The sequence below is a fragment of the Morus notabilis genome, unplaced genomic scaffold, assembly GCF_000414095.1.
Source record: "Morus notabilis unplaced genomic scaffold, ASM41409v2 Scaffold1428, whole genome shotgun sequence".
NCBI lineage: Eukaryota > Viridiplantae > Streptophyta > Magnoliopsida > Rosales > Moraceae > Morus > Morus notabilis.
In genome coordinates, this window is record NW_010362485.1 from 201,020 (window position 1) to 206,966 (window position 5,947).

The following is a 5,947-nucleotide window of genomic DNA, read 5'->3' on the forward strand; positions in this document are numbered from 1 at the left end:
TAATAACCATGAGCGACAAGCTAAGATCTTCCGAGCCAGTTCCCACCAGTAGACCAAGCGAAGCCCTCTTCCCTACGAATAGCCCAAAATTGACGGCGGCTCACCCCTCCTCCCGCGAACGCAAGCTCCGCCTCCGCACCTAACCTACCTGCGCCGCCCAGCCCTGGTGAGCCCACAAATCTGGCACCAGCTCAGATGGCCTCAGAATTTTTGTTTTTGTGTGAAAAAGAATTTCATAGTTAAACTTGTGCTAGAGTTTGAATAACACATAATTATGAACTTATGGTTTATTACAAGACTTAAAATCATTGTGACTCATTTAAGTTATTTAAAAATATTATTCTAAATATTTATTGAAAAGTTATAGTGTTTATTTATCTTTAATTGACAAAAATAAAAATAAAAACTATGTTAAACACCCCAACCTATTCGAAAGTAATTATTGGACCTACTAGGTCTATTGGTTTAAATTATTATTATTTTGTGAAAAGCCGAAGCTACTACTGTTTTTTTAAATTAAGGCTTAGTTTGGTAGTGCTGTGGATTTAAAAAAAATTACTTTTAGCTGTGCTGAAGGAAGAAGCAGCTGTTATAAGAAGTAATTGAGTGTTTGGTAAATTGTAATTATAGTAGTTGTGCTGATTCCAAAATCAGTATAATAGTGTTTGGTAAATTTTGAGGTGGAATTACTGTGGGTATGTAAAATGACCAAAATAGACATGGTATGAAACTTAAATATATATAATTATTTTTGGTATTTAGAAATACTTGTTTAACTTAAAAAAAAAACATAATCTTATGATTTTGAATTTTTTAACAATAAATTTATGATAATTAATTCTTTTTTTTTTCATTTCTTCATTCACAATGTAATTACAACTAAAAAGAGCATAATGATAAATTGTCAACCTTGTTAACGCAACCAAATACCATAATTATCAATTTTGGTGGGGTTCTTCTAAAAAATCTGCAAGAAACTTCGATGCTATGATTTTGTTGTTACAACTAAAAGAACAAAATACAAAATACACACACACACACACGTAAATACAAACATATATATCCATACACACACACACACATAAATACAAACATATATATCCATACACACACACCACGTATATACCTACAAATACAAACTTAAGTCCTACAAATACACACTTATATACCTACAAACTTAACTCAAATGGAAAGAATTAAGTCGTATTCATTAAGCTTGCTGCAATTTGATCTCGTACTTCATCCATTTCCAGTGATAATAAAGCTTCATTCTCTTCTACATTATTGTCATCTTGTTGATTCTCTTCATAAACGAAATCATCTGGATTATCTTCGACCCTTTGAAAATGTAGATCACGCTTATCATGCTTCCTAATGTAGTTATGGAGCGCCATTGTAGCAATAACTATTTTCACTTGCTTTGCAAATAAATAATTTGGCATGTCTTTTAAAATTTTCCATTTTTTCTTCCAGACACCAAATGTGCGTTCAATGACACTTCGAAGAGAAGAATGTGCTTGGTTAAATACCTCTTTATAGCCAGTTAGTCGACGACCCATTCAAAATTGTTCTAAATGGTATCGTTCTCTTCTATAAGGTCCAAAAAATCCTTTTAATTGTGGATAACCCGCGTCAACTAAATAGTATTTACCTATTGAGATACAAACACAAAGACTTAGTAAATTATAAAATAGAGTTCTCATGAATATAGAAGAGGTTTTAACCTTTTGGTGGTTTTAGGAACTTCAAACTTGTACGACGTAGTGCTACTAAGAATATTCTTGTATCATGAGCACTACCTTCCCAACCTGCATATGCATATGTAAATTTCATATTGAAATCATAGGCAGCCATCACATTTTGGGTTGGCACACGCTTTCTACCAGTAATGAAACTTGATCTTCTGGTCGTATTGTAGCTGGAACGTGTACGCCATCTATTGCACCAATACAGTTCTAAAAAGAAGAAAGTTCTATGTTTAAAATGAATACTTTAAATAAGGAAGGAATCATATAATGAACTAAGAGAATACCTTAAAATGATGCATATATCTACAATCCATTAATATCTCTTGAGGCACTCCACTAAACTCTGGATCATCAGGCTTTATAACATCTATACTCATACGACAGACAATGTCCAGAACATACTCAAAATATCTACTAATTGTTTCACCAGAGTGTTGAAATCGTTCTTGTGTTGAACGATTTCCCGCACTCTGACCTAAAATGAACAAAAACATTCTGACTATTTCAAACGTGGACATATTTCTTGATCCCTGTAATCCATAGTTACATTGCAAATCATTACTTAGGGACATAAATACATCCTTATCCATTCTGAACATTCTATAACTTCTAATTTCATGTCCGCCTAATAATTCCATTACTCACATATTTCCAGTTTGAGCAAAGTTCATACAAAGATTTTTGTGAATATACTTATTGTAATATTGTTCAATGATGTGTGCAGTAACACAAAAAGTTGTAAACGTAGCTGGGTAATATTGTCAGACATCCCAGCTAATAATGAAGAAACCTGCATGTAAACAATGTTCAAATGAAATAATGGAAAATAACAATGTCTGATGGATAAAAATAAAGTACAATATTCAATACAATGTATTCGAAAGCATGGAAAAAACAACAATATGGTACATAATTAATGAAAGCCACACCAAAATATTACTCATAGTAAAGGAAGACTCAAGGGACACTCAAGGGAATTTAAGAGGATGATCCTAGGCCGTGCTCAAACTTAAGCCAGTTGAGCTACAACTCAGGTCGTTTCAAAGCCAAAAATGACTATCTTTTAATCGTGTCTGCGTACAAGTGCATAGCAAAAAAATACAAGTCGCTCCCACTCTCTAATCCAGGTAGAGAATCAAGGACTTCAATAACTCGTGCAATGCTATAATCTGGTCTTTTAGTTTCTGCAATGGATGATCCGGTACTAATAGTCTCCACTACAGTGACAAGGCGCTCAATTTGTTGAGACAATTTGGCCGCACTGCCTACTTTATCCTTGCCTTTCCCTCTTTTGAATTTCTTTTGTCCTTCATCTAGCTCGATTGGACGCTTCTTCTTAGGGTCCTGTGGCATTTCTCTTCTGATAGGTGCATCTGACGATCCACTACTCTCAAGTTGTTCAAGTGGAGATATCATTTCATTTGTTGTTTTATCATCCTCACATGGCATCTGTCCAGATCCGGGTGTCCAAGCATACACCCCTGTGGCCACAGTATTAGTAAACATCCTATTCAACTTTTCCTCAAACTCTGGTTCAATTCCCCGAGTGCAAAACTTCGATGCGTTATGATGAATCTGTAAAAATACTTCAATAAATTAAACCTTCCACACACCAACACTACACTATAAAAAATGTGCAACTTCATTCGTATACCTGCAATTTATTATGCCATCATTCCTCAGATGCATCAATAGTATTCTTTTTATTGTTCCAACCTAAACCAGTTTCCTTCCCAACAAGTTCCTTCCAAAGTTTCCAATCATTCTTCAAAGCATCCCACTTATTCTTCAATTGTGTTCTTTTATACACTTGTTTGTTTGCTTTGTTAAATTTTTGAATTACATTTTCCCATCCAACTTTGTCAAGATGTGTTCCAGGTCGGTGTCCACCTTCAACCTCTTTGATACACAAATCACAAAAAAGCTCTACTACCTCGGAATCCCATATCGCTTTACCTTGTGGTGCACTACCCTCCATTTGAACAAATGATGACTGAAAGTACTACCACCATTATAAACCCAACACATATTTGTAGATAATAAAAATAACTAAAGCAATTTAAGGCTTTTTTAAGCAAATGATAATGAACAAATAGCTAAGCAAATGAAACCACAAGAGTGTCAACCTCCATTCTTGCTAGTATTGCAATTGAATGGTAAAAATAAATAGAACGGTAAAAAATGGCAAATGATCAAACAGTTTAAGCTGCAAATAAATAACATAGGCATATCATAACATGGGTTGTAGAAATGTTGATCAGGTCATTGGTTAAGCATATGTGTTCTATTTGGCTAAGTTCTATTTGGCTAAGCTGATTGGAATTCTGAAGCTAGGCATTAATATTGCTTGTTATTATTATTAGATTAGATTAGACTATAATAGATAGTTTTAACAGTGAGAAGTACTTTTTTTGACATTTCTGATTATGCATTCTGATTTGTTCTGATACGTAGATACATATATACAAACATAAGTTCTTGCAATTCCATAAAAAAAAATGGTGAAATCTGTTGGAAAAGGGAAATTTTATTAAAGAACAAAGTATGAGAATCTCATTACAATGGCATAAGACACCAAGACTACAACATAAGTTCTTGTAATTCCATTCAAAAAAATAGTTCTTGCAATCATATTTATCTACACACACGGATTAATGCCTACTATGGATTAAAAATCGAATCCTTAACGAGCACATTTTCCATTTTTCTGCACATTCAGTAAAGGATGTAACACAAAAAATCCAAAAATTTGGGGACAAATCAGAAGCAAATTTCGAAATACTAAGATTAATGGAGTACTTACAGCAAAACGTGCTTAAGAGGGCTGAGGTTGACCGGCGAAACTCGGGAGAGGAGACCGGAAGAACAGGGAGACCGGCGAACGGAGGAGATCGGAATGGAGCGCAGACTGGGAGACCAGTGAACGGTGAACGGAGAACGTAGCGTAGACTGGCGAGAGAGAGGAGTGAGAAAGGAGAGAGATAGGAGCGAGAAAGGAGAGAGAGAAAGAACGGGGAGTGATGGACCTTGCAAGAGGTTCAGTCACGAGAGAGAAGAGAATGGGGAGTGATGGAGATGAGATGGGTAGATGGGGATTATTTTGTTTCAACGGGGGTAAAATGGGAATAAAAATTATTCATTAATGTGAAAGGAAGGGATTCCTGCATAAGTTAGAATCCAAAGCACCCAGCTTGCTGCTTCGTGAAAACAACTTAATATTATTGAAGAAGCACTAATTTTGGTTCTTACAAAACAGCAAAAACAGCTTAAGCTGGAGAAAAAAGTGCTTTTAAGGGTCCATAATCAATACCAAACTAAGCCTAAGTCTTCAGTATTATTATTTTGCTATTCTTTATTATTTTTTAATACTTAGTCATTTTATTTTATTTAATATTTAATATTATTAGTTTTTATTAGTTAAATATCTTTAATTAACTTTTAAATAATCATTTTAACTGTTATGTATGCATTTTCTATTCAAATGATACAAAGAGATGGATGGAAGGAGTATTTTGAATGATTTTTTATATATTAAAGAGTGTTTTGACCTATTTTAAAAAATCAAGAGACACTTTAAAACAAAATACATATTTTAAAGAGCATTTATAAAAAGAATCCTTATATTTTTTTTAAGAAAAAGAAAACTTGGGAAGCTGAATCAATTAAGATACCTAGTTCGGCTTTGTCAGGGGAATATATATATATATATATATATATATATATATATAAATGAGAACATTTCAGAATTTATTTTTAAAAATGTGTGAGTCTGGACTTTTATTTTTTACTCTTAATAAATATTCTTTTGTTAATATAATTATTTAACTAAAAAGGTTATGAATTAAGATTAAAAGATAAAAATTCTGAGCATTACACTTTTAATGAGTATTTATCAAGATTATTCAAAATAAATAGATGGTTTATGATATGGATGGAGATAATCTTAGATCGTTTGCTTGCTAAAAAACTATTAAGGGGGCGTTTGGTATGCAGTAATCTTAAGGACAGGAATGAGAATCTGCAATATTACCATATTTAGTACAAGAATTATAATATTTAGATTCCCAGGAAAGTGATTACCATGGGATTCACTTTTCCTCATTTTAAGGTAATCTGAATACCACCTAACATGGTGTTATTCAAATTCCCAAGAATCTCAAAATCATGGGAATCTTATTATAATAATTATTGTTATTATA